Source organism: Bos taurus, chromosome 12 (assembly GCF_002263795.3).
Source record: "Bos taurus isolate L1 Dominette 01449 registration number 42190680 breed Hereford chromosome 12, ARS-UCD2.0, whole genome shotgun sequence".
NCBI classification, from domain to species: Eukaryota; Metazoa; Chordata; class Mammalia; order Artiodactyla; family Bovidae; genus Bos; species Bos taurus.
This window is the reverse complement of record NC_037339.1, coordinates 54362559-54377456: the sequence shown is the minus strand read 5'-3', so window position 1 is coordinate 54377456 and position 14898 is coordinate 54362559.

The following is a 14898-nucleotide window of genomic DNA, read 5'->3' as shown; positions in this document are numbered from 1 at the left end:
CCCCCTCCCCGTCCCCGTCTCTGTCTCTCCCTCCTCCCTCCACCCTTCCTGTCTGTCTGGGCATCATCGCATCCCTGAAAGCGGACTCCAGGAGGGACTCTCCAGCTGTCTCTGAGTTCCTCATTGATTCCACTTCTCTCAGCAAGTCCCAAGAGGTGGTAGACACAGAGAGAAGTGCTCTGGCCATGGAAACAGGACAGTCTGAGAGATGGCTCTGGTTCTACGGCCTGAGAGCTGCGTGATTCAGACTTAGAGAACCAGCTTGTGTTTCCCAGGGGGAAGGAAGGGATAGCTCGGGAGTTTGAGATGGACATGTACACTCTGCTATATTTAGAATGGGTAGCCAACAAGGACCTACTGTTTGTTATGTGCCAACCTGGATGGGAGGGGAGTCTGGGGGAGAATGGATACATGTACACGTATGGCTGAGTCCCTTCTCTGTTCACCTGAAACTATCATGACACAGTTTAGTAACTGGCTATATCCCAATATAAAAGCTAAAATTAAAAAAAAGAAAAGAAAAGAAAAATTACATTAAAAGAAAAACAAAAGCTACCCTCTTGTGTGATGGGCAAGATGCCAACCTTTTCAGAGTCTCACTTTCCTCATCTCTAGAATGTGGACAGTATTTATCACAAAGGCTATGTATGTTATATAAATCGAATAAACATCTGGCAGTGCTTTAAAATAGTTTAATTCCCTAGCCATCTTTAATTAGGCTGAAAAATAACTTTTAAGATGTCAACAACTATAAGGGGGAATTAAAAAAAGAATCACCGCAGGTACCTGCGTGGCCGTGTCTCTAGGTGTTCACGTTCCTCAGAGAACAGCTCCAGTGACAGGATGCAGAGGGCAGGGCTCACAGGTGCCGGCGGACTCAGAGGGGCTGCACAGAGGGGATTCCGACCGGGTAGGAGCCGGGCCTCTGCTCCCTCCGCGTCTCTACAACAGGAGAAGCCCAGGCTGTAACTGTGGCCTCCAGGCCTGGACTGACCTCTCCTGAGCCCCAGCAGCCATTTTTAGCCCAGAGCTCTCTGGAGAGATTTCTGAATAAGCCACATCTGTCCATCTGGCACTATGCAGCTCAGCTCTTCAAAGAACCGTCTTCAAGCAGCGCTCCGCTAAGGCTCATTTCAGCGCTGATGGTTCTTGAGTGCTCTGGTGAGACCCGCCCTGGGAATTTGGCCTTGCCCTGTGATCTGCTGCTCCTCTAATCTGCTGAGATAGGAGGAGGAGGTGCTCACAAGTCCAGCAGTTAGCATTTGTTGAGCACCTACTATGTTTTTTAAGAAAAGATCTCTTCTCTCAGGGATGAAAGTAAGTGACTTTCAACTGTGTTTAGTAGGGGACCCAGAGTTGAACATTTGCAGCTGAGGTGGAGTGTGAAGGGATGGCGGCATTGTCACCACACATCACCAGAGGTTGTGTTGTTGAAAGAGCAAAGAATCTGAATGTGCTGAAATTTTTTTATTGGGAGACATAATTCCTGGAAGAGGCAGCAGTATGTGATGTGACCTGAAGATGAGAGGCTCCTGAAAGTTTTCTTTGGTGAAAGTTATTTGTAGAAGACTGAAGCTGAGGAATACTTTAGGAAATTCTGGGGATAGATTGAATCTGGACTTCAGGTGCCCTTACTTAGGACTAAGTGGAATTAGAGGAGGGAAGGGCTTTCCTAATGGCTCATGGGGTGAACACTCCGCCTGCAATGCAGGAGACACAGAAGACGCGATTCGATCCCAGGTCCAGGAAGATTCCCTGGAGAAGGAAATGGCAACCCACTCCAGTATTTTTGCCTGGGAAATCCCATGGACAGAAGAGCTTGGTGGGCTGTAGCCCAAAGGGTCCCAAAGAGTTGGACACGGCTGAGTGACTAAGCACACAAGATGTCTCTAAATATCTCACTATATCAGTATATGGCCTTTCTCTCCCTATTTGAGTGAAAAACTCATAGAACAGATTCATTCTCTCTGTTTATGAGTCCTGGATCTAAGGTCATGAGAGGAATTTGTGTTGGTGAGTGAATCCTGATGAGTTAATCCTCTGATTAACTCTACAATAGACAGAAGAGCCTTTCCAGAGTTTCCTTAAGTGAATTTGTGGTAAAACACGAAGAAGCAGACTGATCTTGAAACTTCTAGCACTATATTCTCTTACTTAAAAATTTTGAGTGGTTCCCTATGGCCTATAAGACAGAAATCCAAGTTCCTTAGCTCTGAGTATGAGACCCTTTGTCATTTCCTCCTACAACTTTGCAGCCTCATCTCTTCCGTTTTCTAGCAGTGCTTTCTGGCCTCAGTTCTCAGGCTCTTGAGAACACTGTTCAGAGACGGTTGCCCAGACTGGAGTGTTGCTCTCTGCCTCTGCTGGCACCCTTGTCTGCCCCAACCTCCCAGGCTGCTCTCAAGTGCTGTCTCTACTGAAGCCTGGATGAGCACCATCTTTCCCTCAGCTCCTCCCTCACGCTGTGTCTCCTGGTCCTCAGCCGTTATCTGGAAGTTGTCTGGCTGTTGTTCCTGCACATAAACCATGAGTCCTTTAAAAAGAGGCACACTTGTCCCCAGCATGGTGTAAGAGCAAAGGCACAAGGAGCCTGGAGGAGGGCCGTGTTCCCAATTAGTCCTTGGGTTTGGCGACAAGACGGAGAGAGGAAGGTGGTGGCCGGGAGAAGTCAGTCACCTGTGTGTTGTGGTTAAAAACGTATATAGACACTTTTTAAAGTGTCTGTTTTGGGGGTAGGTTGGGGAGGTGGAGGGTTGGCTAAGCCAGAAAGCGAAGGCAAATTTAAGTGCTTAGGTTGACTGATGGGCACAGAGGTCTGGGATAATGTTTCCCATCATTGCTCTAAAAGATTTATATGTTTGCAAGGGCCTTTCAGATTCATTAATGAGCATCTTTGTGGCCTTTTGCTCTTTAATGTGATTAAAAAAAATACAGCTCTTCAGGTCATAGCTCTCCATCTGTTATAGGAAGGCAGAGACTGTGAATGTTAGTTCGAATAAAGCATACGTCAAATGAATGTCCTTTATCTTGAGGCCACAAACTTTCAAATCTGAAGTTCCATTTGATCAGACCATAAGGAGCTCCAATTCCTATGTCAGTAATCAATAACTCAAATCTCCCCACATCCAGCAACCTGTCAGTTCCATGTTTAATCAGAATTTTTGGAAGGATTAGTTCGGTAATGAGTTCTTGTGAATTTGCTTTCAATCTTCTTTGCGCTAATGACATCCTTGCCTATGTATATCCACATTTGCCTCTCACTGGGAGTGCATATTTGACATTTCAAAGACTACAAAATATGATCTAGAAAATAAACACTGCTGTAGTAATTTTGATGGTTGATCATCTGTTTAATGTAGTGTCGGTTAACGCTGATACTGAAAATTAGGCTGGCTTGATTTGTTATCAATTTTCAGTGCTGTTTAGCATCCTGAACAACAACGACGGAAAACAAACCAATATGTCAATATACGCACTCCCTAGATCTTATGGTGGTTTTTTTATTTGTTTGTTTGATAGCTAAGAACCTGCTGTATAGCACAGGGAGCTTCACTCAGTACTCATTAATGACTTATATAGGAATAGAATCTAAAAAAGACCTGAATATTCTTTGGAAGGACTGAGGCTGAAGCTGAAGCTCCAATACTTTGGCCACCTGATGTGAAAAACTGACTCACTGGAAAAGACCCTGATGCTGGGAAAGGTTGATGGCAGGAGGAGAAGGGGATGACAGAGGATGAAATGGTTGGATGGCATCACGGACTTGATGGACATGAGTTTGAGCAAGCTCTGGGAGTTGGTGAGAGACAGGGAAGTCTGGCATGCTGCAGTCTGTGGGGTCACAAAGAGTCAGACACGACTGAGTGACTGAACTGATATGTATATGTATAACTGGTTCACTTTGTTGTACAGCAGAAACTAACACGTCATTGTAAATCAACTACTCCAGTAAAAATTAATTAAAAAAAGAAAAAAATCTAGGGAGGATGAAGGATAAAGATGGAGTTCAATCTTTATGGGAAGAAGTTCAGGTAGTTGCCAGCATATAAATATGGGTTACTTAGCTTACTTCTAGACACAAATTTATATTTTCAGATTTAAGGACATGATATTCCAGAAAATGAACCTATTGTTTCATTCTCTATTTCATGGTATTGGCGAGATTCCCTGCATAGAGAAAAACAAGACCTCTCTTTTAGGCTGTACTGATATATAAAAATAACCTCCTATGGAATACTGTAAATAAGGTTTTGGTAAGTTTTGTGCTTTTATCAAAATGTTTATTTTTTTTAACAGAATGATTTAATGTCATACAGACCTGGTTTTATAATTGAAGTTGCTTATTCTATTTAAGATCCTGATCACGTGGAAAACTTACTCAGAACATAGAAACTTTAATGATTACCAAACTCCCTATTTTGAAAATAAGCATATGAATCTAAGAATCTCAGATGTGATAGGACAATAGCATTAATTGAGCTAGAAAGATTCCTATATTGGAGTAGGTGAATGCAGAGTTTCAGGAGAGATGATGGGGATAAGGCAAGAAGAATTTTTTAGGTGATCAGATGTATTTGATCACTTTAAAAATTGTATCGAGAGGATATTGGTAGGATTTATAAGAGTGAATGAAAATAAGAAAAATTAGCAAGAGAAAAAACAAGCAATCATTAATAACAGGAAAATAACTTTTATTGGAAAAGACATCTAATTGGAGTACATGGGTGGCGCAGTGGTAAAAATCTGCCTGTCGATGCAGGAGACACAAGAGATGAGGGTTCAGTCCCTGGAGTGGGAAGATGCCTGGAGAAGGAAACGGCAACCCACTCCAGTGTTCTTGCCTGGGAAATTTTATGGACAGAGGAGCCAGGTGGGCTCCAGACCCAGGGGTCGCAACGAGCTGGATGTGACTGACCACAGCACAGCATGTTGCTCAGGAGTAAAAAAAATTTACATTGTCAGAATAATGTAAGCACTAAAGTTTTTAATAAACAATTATGAGATGACTATACTGAAGGAAGATGATATAACTACACTGATGGGAACAGGTGGAAAGAGGGGAGCGAAGAAAACTATATCCTCATGTGCTGCAGTAATAGGCCAGCAGATGTTTCTGAAAGTGATGAATCAATTTAAAGTTGACTAAGCCAGTTAAGAAAATAGCACTGTGAGCACATTATCTAGAAATACAGGGGCAAGGACCATAAGAAACCACACAATGGCTTGAAGGTAGCTGTCTCTGGGGAGCAGCACAGGGTTGGGAAGAATAGGGTACAGGGCTGTAGTTTTCGTCAAAAACGTGGATATTTCAATTTCTGTGTATTATTTTGATAAAAATAGAAATTAATTTTATTTTCCAACTATTCCACTCCTTTCTTCGCTCCTTTCCTTAAATTCTAAATACCCATAAATTCCTCTTTATTGACACAGTACAGGAGGGCAGTTATCGTATTAGCTATTGAGCAGCATGCAACATATGATTGTCGAGCTGGATTTGGGATTATCTGCCCTTCCTAGATTTCTGTCACTTATGAGACTCTTTAAATTCATCTTTATTTTCAAAAGATGGAATTTGGTAGACACGAACGTCTCTATGTGCCAAGTAAGTTTTCCACGTGGTCAGGATCCACAATATAATAATAATTTCAATTCTAAAACTAAGTCTGTATGACGTTATTAATAAAACATTCAGTTTTAAAAAGTGGAATTTTAACAAAAGCAATAATGTCATATAAGCACAAACTTCACCAAACACCTATTTGTAGAGTAGAAAGTTGATTATCACAGATCTAGATACCAAAGGGTTGAGCATTTGTCAAATGGCTGAGATCTTCCCATCTTTAATCTGATGTCTCACCTCTATGTATCCTTGGTGACTAGCTTCTCTGATTCAATTCACCCAGATCTCAAATGCTTTACTAAACTGTCTTAAGACAGTTAGTTAGTTAGGGTTAGAGAGGAGTGTTGACTTGGTGCCATGTAGTAGAGACGGGTTATCTGGACATTTCACCCATTGCACCTCCTTTTCAGCCCCATGTCTAACATTCACTTGATATATACTTAATATCACCAATTGGTGAGGCTTTCTGGGGCTCTGTGACTGGAAACTGTTTGCTTCTTGGTGGAAGATGTCCAGGTTACAACTCCTATGAGTCAGATAGAACACCTTCAAAAGTGTTTTATTTTCTATTCTCTTTGTCCCTATGGGTTTATGATTTTCTTTTTATTCTCTACTGTTGGTTTTGGGGTTTTCTAAGAGAGTAAAAACGTGATACATATGTTTAAACTGACATGTTTAAAGAGAATTTCAAACATTTAGCTTATTTAACTTAACTAGGAGCCCGCTTGTATCCTGTAAGACAATTTATAGGTATCTTCCATATCAATGCAACAATCTTCAAAAGGAGATATGACATTTTTACTTTGTAAACGAGGAATCTGAAGTGCAGAAGAAGTGAGTAATAGGTTGAACGTCATATTATGGCTAAGTTGCTCAGACTGTGTTTGAACTTCATCATTTTCTGTGGTGCCATAGTGCCACCGTTTTCATGTAAAACAGACGTTAAGCCTTTATTTTAGCACGTCTATGTGTGCTCAGTCACTAGGCTGTGTCCAGCTCTTCGTGACCCCATGGATCATATAGCCCTCCGGGCTCCTCTGTCCATGAGATTTTCCAGGCAAGAATACTGGAGTGGGTTGCCAGTTCCCTCTGCAAGTACATCCATAGGGCCCAACAGTTCTCTGATGTTTTTAACTGCTTTTCTGGAGCCCTCATCCAGCTATCCTTCCACCTCTCTCCCCGCTTTCAGAGAAAAGTTGTTTGATTGGTGTCTCTTTGCTTTCTTCACTTTTCTCCTCACATGATCTCTTGAATTTTGTCAAATCAGGCTTTTGCACTTAGCACTCCATTGAAACTAATTTCATCAAGACCTTTGAGGACTGCTGGGCGAGTTCCTCTAGTCTGCTGGGTGAGTTCAGTGCTCATTTCCTCAGTTTCTCAATGGAATTTCATGCTTAGGGTTTCTTCCTTCTTCTAGAAACACTGAATCCTCCTGGATTTTTTCTGCTTTCATAAAGTGAAAAAAGTGAAAGTCGCTCAGTCGTGTCTGACTCTTTGTGGCCCCATGGGCTATACAGCTCATGGAATTCTCCAGGCCAGAATACTGGAGTGGGTAACCTTTCTTTTCTCCAGGGAATCTTCCCAACCCAGGATCGAACCCAGGTCTCCTGCATCGCAGGTGGATTCTTTACTAGCTCAGCTACAAGGAAAGAAGGCTCTCCTTTATAGACTCCTTTCCCAGATCTTTCTTGTCTTCCTGGCCTCTTCATACTGGAATGCTCCAGAACTCAGCCCTTGGACTTCTTTTCTTTTTTGAAATTTTATTTCTTAGACGATACAGCCATTTCTGAGGCTTTAATACATCTGTACTCTGATGATGCCAATATTTGTTCTCCACTAAAACTTAGACATGCATATGCAAGTACCTGCTCCATGTTTTCATTCAACTGTTTAACAGGCTTCTGAAATTTAATGTGCCCAGGAGAACTCTTTTTAAAAAAATATTAATTTATTTATTTGGCTGTGTCGGGTCTTAGTTGTGGCATGTGGGTTTTGTTGCCCTGCAGCATGTAGGATCTTAGTTTCCTGACCCGGGGATGGAACTCGCATCCCCTGCATTGAGGGTAGATTCTTAACCACTGATCCAGGCATGTCACCCCCACCAGGAGAATTCTTGATTTTTCCCTTTCACATTCATTCTTTCCCAAGTGTCTGCGATTTCTATAAATGCTCCTCTTTGTTGTTCAGTTGCTCAGTCATGTCTGATTCTGCGACCCCATGGACTGCAGCACACCAGGCTTCCCTGTCCTTCACTGTGTCCTGGAGCTTGCTCAAACTCATGTCCATCGAGTCGGTGATGCTGTCAAAATATTGTATGGTTCCTCTTACATACAATATTTTTCCATCTCCAAACCTTGAAATAATCCTTGGCACCTCTCTTTTTCTTACACTCCACATCCAATCCATTTTCAAATCCTATTGCCTCTTTCTTTAAAATGACTTCCACAGATGACCAAAATGGCATCCCCTCTCATCTCTTTCATCATGAACACTCTAATTCACATTGTTCTTTTCTCTTGCCTCCTCCAAGACAACAGCATTCTAATGAGTCCTCCTGCTTTCACAGTTACCTTAGTTTTGTTTATTCTTTTTTTTTTTTAATTGGAGTAGTTGCTTTACAATGTTGTGTTAGTTTCTGCTGTACAATGAAGTGAAGCAGCTATAAGTATACCTATATCCCCTCCCTCTTGGACTTCCCACCCCTATCCATCTAGGTCACCAAGAGCACTGAGCTGAGCTCACTGTGCTACACAGCTGGTTTCCACTAGCTGTCTCTTTTACACATAGCTTCATACAGTAGACAAAATGATATTTTAAGAATGTAAAGGAGATAATGCTGTACTTCGCTTAAAAGCATTATGTTGCTATGTTCTATTTTCTTCACAGCATTCACCATCTCACCGCAAGGGGACATTATATAACTACTAATATTTGCTACTTTGATTATTTTCTTCCTTTACCCCCAGAATGTAAGCTCCATGAGGCCACGGATATTGTTGCTCCTGCTCGCCTCCACTCTTCAGACTGCCGAAATAAACATACACTAGACTGGGTGGCCTAAAGAACAGAAATTGAGTTCTCACTGTTCTGGAGGCTGGGAAGTCCAGGGTCAAGGTGCAGGCAGATTTGGGGTCTGCTGAGACACCTCACTTCCTGGTTTATGATGACTGTCTTCTCATTATGCCCTCACATAGTGGAAGGGGTGAGGGAACTTTGTTGGATCTCTTTCGTAAGGACACTAATCCCATTCATAGGAACTCCACTTCTGTGACCTAATTACCAACCCCACCTCCTTATACCACCACACTAGGGATGAGGAGGTTGGAGGGACATAAACATTCAGTCTGAAGTAACCGCCACATCACCAGTGTTTAGAGGAAGGCTTGATACTTAGAAGGTGCTGCTGCTGCTGCTGCTAAGTCACTTCAGTCGTGTCCGACTCTGTGTGACCCCATAGACTGCAGCCCACCAGGCTCCCCCGTCCCTGGGATTCTCCAGGCAAGAACACTGGAGTGGGTTGCCATCTCCTTCTCCAATGCATGAAAGTGAAAAGTGAAAGTGAAGTCGCTCAGTCATATCTGACTCTTTGCGACCCCATGGACTGCAGCCTACCAGGCTCCTCCATCCATGGGATTTTCCAGGCAAGAGTACTGGAGTGGGGTGCCATTGCCTTCTCCACTTAGAAGGTGCTAGGAAACATTTAATAAGTGAATGAATCAGTGAGTGATCTTGAAAGCAGCCCACTTCTGGAATCCTGTAACTGTGTTTTCCAGTACCATTGCTTACTCCATCCTCCATGTTATCCTAAATAACCACTCTCCCATGGATCTCTAATATATAAAAATTTAATGTTAAGCAATTTGTTCTATTTCCCTATTCAATTTATACAAATATAGTTTAGAATGCTGGATAATGGGAAAGTATATAAGAAATAGATGACTAAATTACTTACAATATAGCTATGGTAGATTTTTCTAGAAAATAACCTTCATTTATGAACAGAACTCTGTTGTAGCATTTTTAGGGGGGAATAAATTTGAGTTATTTCAACTTAGAGAAAACTTTCTTTGAACGTGAGCTATGGTAAAGACTTAGGTGCCTTTCTGTGCCTTGCACTGTGTGTGCATTATGTGAGTGTGTGGGTGTGTACATGTGTTTGAGAAGCTGGGGCAGTTAGTTAGGGGAAGGCCTGACCCACATACCATGTGCTTAACCTAAATTTTCTGATAATTTTCTGATAAAGAAAAATGCTCGGCTACCTAATGCCCTTCATTTAAAACAGAGAACATGATGATTGTTAGAATATTATCAGAAACAAACACAAAATATTATTCATGACCCAATTGACTTAGGCACAAAGTGGGCTTGCTACTCCTGTGTGACGCTTTTTCCTCGTTTTCTTGGAAGTGTTTGTGCAGTGAGTTTTTTTCCCACATATTTATAACTCAATGATGAGTCCTCCACAGACAGGAGTCTATCAGTTTAACTTAAGAGCATATGGCAATTTACATACAAACTGCTTTATGTTTGGAATAATAAAAATGTCAGTACAAACAGGAAATGTTAAACATGGTGATATTTTTATACCGGGTGAATTTATTGTCCCATTTAAAATTAAAGTTATAAAGGAGTGTGATTTATGCCACAGAGTGTAGTTGCCAAAGAGACTAGGCAACGCTGCTGGAATCATACCTTCTCTTGTAGGCTGAGTGCTGTTTTATTGGTAAATCTTTCGACTGCTGCAATGCTCTCTTTCATCTTATAATCCCATATTAAGCTTACCCAGAAAGCATAAAGAATGTTCTGGTTGTATTGACTTGTGTGTAAACAAGTTTCCTTTGCTGCCTTCCTCATAGGAATGGGAGTGAAATATGGGTCAGTTCCCCCATTCTGGTTGCTTCCCTCTGCGGAGTTGATTATGGTTTGGTGCTCCTGAGGTCCTGAGAGAGAGAGAAAGAGCTGGTTTTCAGATAATTTTCCCAGGTTATACAAGAGTACAAGGTCCTTAGTGAGCGAAAACAGAAGAGACTTACACTGGCCTCTTCAAATGGAATAAAATAGACAAGGCCAGAAAGGCTACTCAGAAAGGAGACAGTTCTGAACAAAGGACGTGCCAGACAGACAGTAAATCTTGTATGATTTACTCAAGGCTCGTGTTTTTATTCTCTCTAAATTTTGAAGGAGGAGAAAGATGTGTGTGAACACCTAGGAGTATATATAAAAACAAATGTGTGCATAAAATTTTGTATCTAAACCATCTGAAATAACTCAAGCCTGTCAGTTGGATTCCCTTGAAAAAAGAATTGGTGGAGAGAAATTCTTTAAAGTAGTTACAGGCTCTTTGGGGATCAGAGAATGAATTTTGACTTGAGTTTAGAGACTACATTAATATGAGCGGTACAAAGATCTAGGAAACATATCCCAGCCATAAAAAAAAAAAAAAAGATAAAACCAGGAAAATGGAAATTTTGCATCAACTCAAAACTTGAACAGGGATCAACAGGGAGTCATTCTTCTGAGCTTTTCAAGCACAGAGGTGTCTACAGCTCTTTCTTGATGAAATGCTGGGCTGGGAGGTAAATCATGGGCATTTCATGCCTTTGGAGCCGACAGATAGGTGTCTAGTCCTACGGGCACTCATTATAAATAATGTTCTCTGGGACCGGCTCAGTACTTAGGTCTTGGCAATTACTCACATGTATTCCATCCCTCACAGCCCAACTGTGGGGATTTCAGAGTCTGGACCTCATTGCCAGGAGATTCTTTAGGGTACATTCGAGGGGTGAATTTCTTCCAGCAGCTTAACTCTTGTTTATAGCCTTTTTGCCAATGTAAAGCAGAAGAGGTAGGGACAGGCCAACTCAAACCAAAAGTCTTTCCTGGTTATGATGTTTTCTGAAAACTGTCTTCCAGAACCTTCTTTAAGGAAGCACAGGAGCATCTCTTGCCTCAGTAGAGTCAAGACAGCTAGTTTTCATCTCCCCAGTTACTATACAAGCTAATGTTGTTGTTACCATTTGAAAGGGGAGAAAAGAAAGCTAAGAGACATTGAGTAATTTATCATTGTTGCATATTATAGTGTGGAGCCGGGAATAAAGTTGTCCCCAAATGGAAGCATTCATGTCAACATTACGCTCAATAAGTACTTGTGAAATACATTGATAAATAAGTGGGATAATTTCAAGTCCACCATTGGTAGCGTGTAAGTAACATTTTGCTTTTGCTCAGTATTAGAAGCATCTTCAGAACTTATGGAATCATTCATTATCCCCAAGCATATTGCTGATAATAAATCACACTCATTCATAATAAGCCAGCACTTTAAAATTAGAAAGACACTTTACAAATAGAGAAAGTTTAGCTATATCACATATGTAGTTCTTACAAGAATCATGTAAGGTAAGTAAACATTGTTGTCTCTATTTTATAAAGCGATGGAGGCTCATGACTTGCCAACATCTGTCTACTACCAATGGTTTTTGTTTTTTTTTTTTTACCAATTAGAAGTCAAGATCTTTTTCTTTAAATTTTATTTAAAAAATTTTATTTTATATTGGAGTATAGCCAATTAACAGTGTTAATTAACAATGTAATAGTTAACAATTAACAATGCAATAGTTTTAGGTGGACAGCAAAGGGATTCAACCATATATTTACAAGTATATATTTACATCCTTCCCCAAACTCCCCTCCCATCCAGGCTGTCACGTAACATTGAGCAGAGTTCCATGTCCTATACAAGTAGGACCTTGTTGCTTATCCATTTTAAATGTAGCAGTGTGTACATGTCTATCTCAAACTCCCTAACTATCCCATCCCCCCATCATTCCCCACTTGAAGTCAGGATCTTTTCATTTAAACCTCCTCTTCCTCCTCCTCCCCCTTTTGTCTCCCTCTTTCCCACAGTTCAGTCCCGTTACTCAGTCGTGTCTGAATCTTTTCGACCCTGTGGAGTGCAGCACACCTGGCCTCCCTGTCCATCACCAACTCCCAGAGCTTACTCAAACTCGTGTCCATTGAGTCGGTGATGCCATCCAACCATCTCATGCTCTGTCGTCCCCTTCTCCTCCTGCCTTCAATCTTTCCCAGAATCAGGGTCTTTTCAAATGAGTCAGTTCTTTGCATCAGGTGACCAAAGAATTGGAGTTTCAGCCTCAGCATCAGTCTTTCCAATGAATATTCAGGACTGATTTCCTTTAGTATTGACTGGTTGGATCTCCTTGCAGTCCAAGGGACTCTCAAGAGTCTTCTCCAACACCATAGTTCAAAAACATCAATTCTTCAGTGCTCAGCTTTCTTTATAGTCCAACTCTCACATCCATACATGACGACTGGAAAAACCATAGCTTTGACTAGATGGACCTTTGTTGGCAAAGTAATGTCTCTGCTTTTTAATATGTTGTCTAGATTGATCATAGCTTTTCTTCCAAGGAACAAGCATCTTTTAATTACTGATTTGGAACCAGCCTGTTGTTGCATGTTCAGTTCTAACTGTTTCTTCCTGACCTGCATACAGATTGCTCAGGAGGCAGGTCAGGTGGTCTGGTATTCCCAACTCTTTAAGAATTTTCCACAGTTTCTTGTGATCCACCCAGTTAAAGGCTTTGGCATAGTCAATAAAGCAGAAATAGATGTTTTTCTGGAACTCTCTTGCTTTTTCCATGATCCAGTGGATTTTTGCAATTTGATCTCTGGTTCCTCTGCCTTTTCTAAAACCAGCTTGAACATCTGGAAGTTCACGGTTCATGTACTCTTGAAGCCTGGCTTGGAGAATTTTGAACATTACTTTGCTAGCGTGTGAGATGAGTGCAATTGTGCGGTAGTTTGAACATTCTTTGGCATTGCCTTTCTTTGGGATTGGAATGAAAACTGACCTTTTCCAGTCCTGTGGCCACTGCTGAGTTTTCCAAATTTGCTGGCATATTGAGTGCAGTACTTTCACAGAATCATCTTTCAGGATTTGAAATAGCTCAACTGGAATTCCATCACCTCCACTAGCTTTGTTCATAGTGATGCTTTCTAAGGCTTACTGGGCTTCGCATTCCAGGATGTCTGGCTCTAGGTGAGTGATCACACCATCTTGGTTATCTGAGTTATGAACATCTTTTTTGCATAGTTCTTCTGTGTATTCTTGGCACCTCTTCTTAATCCCTTCTGCTTCTGTTAGGTCCATACTATTTCTGTCCTTTACTGAGCCCATCTTTGCATGAAATGTTCCCTTGTTATCTCTAATTTTCTTGAAGAGATTTCTAGTCTTTCCCATTCTATTGTTTTCCTCTATTTCTTTGCACTAATCACTGAGGAAGGCTTTCTTATCTCTCCTTGCTATTCTTTAGAACTCTGCATTCAAATAAGTATACCTTTCCTTTTCTCCTTTGCCTTTCTCATCTTTTCTTTCCTCAGCTATTTGGCCTCAGACAGCCATTTTGCCTTTTTGCATTTCTTTTTCTTGGGGATGGTCTTGATCACTGTCTCCTGGATAATGTCATGATCCTCCGTCCATAGTTCATCAGGCACTCTGTCTATCAGATCTAATCCCTTGAATCTATTTGTCACTTCCACTGTATAATCATAAGGGATTTGATTTAGGTCATACCTGAATGGTCTAGTAAAAGTAAAATTTTGGGGAGCTCCAAAATCACTGCAGATGGTGATTGCAGCCATGAAATTCCCACTGTTACAGGTTGCTTAATCCCACATTAGGGATATAGTTGAGAGGCTGTATAAAATGCATTTCATGACTATCCTTTAATAGAACATAGCACAACAGAAAAGAAATTTTCCATTGGTGCCTCTTCCCTATTCTTCTTAAAATGACCAGATTATGTCTGCATGTGTGACATCCCCAGGAGCTGCAGGGCAGGAAGTGAGCAGCATAAGCTATGGGGCTGAGGCAAGGTGCTGTGAGGTAGGTTATTTGTGAAGCTGGTTGGGGAGCACAATGGAATGGTCACTGCAGCAGTAGCTGAAAGACAGGAAGGGCAGGAGACTCTGAAGTTAAATATAAGCTAAGTTCAAAGCAGACAAAGTGACTAATAATCAAACAAAATTAAATGAATTAAATATCCAAAAAAGAAGCATTAAAAATGGAACAAATAGAAATAAAAAGATTGAAGCAGTAAGTCCAGCTACACCAATAATACAATAAAGAAAAATAGGTTAAACGGACTAGTTAAAGATGGAGATGATCAGGTTAGGTTAAAATATTTTAGTTTCCATCTAATATATAAAGGCATAGAATGGGTTAAAGGATAGAAGACAACATACCAAGAAAATGT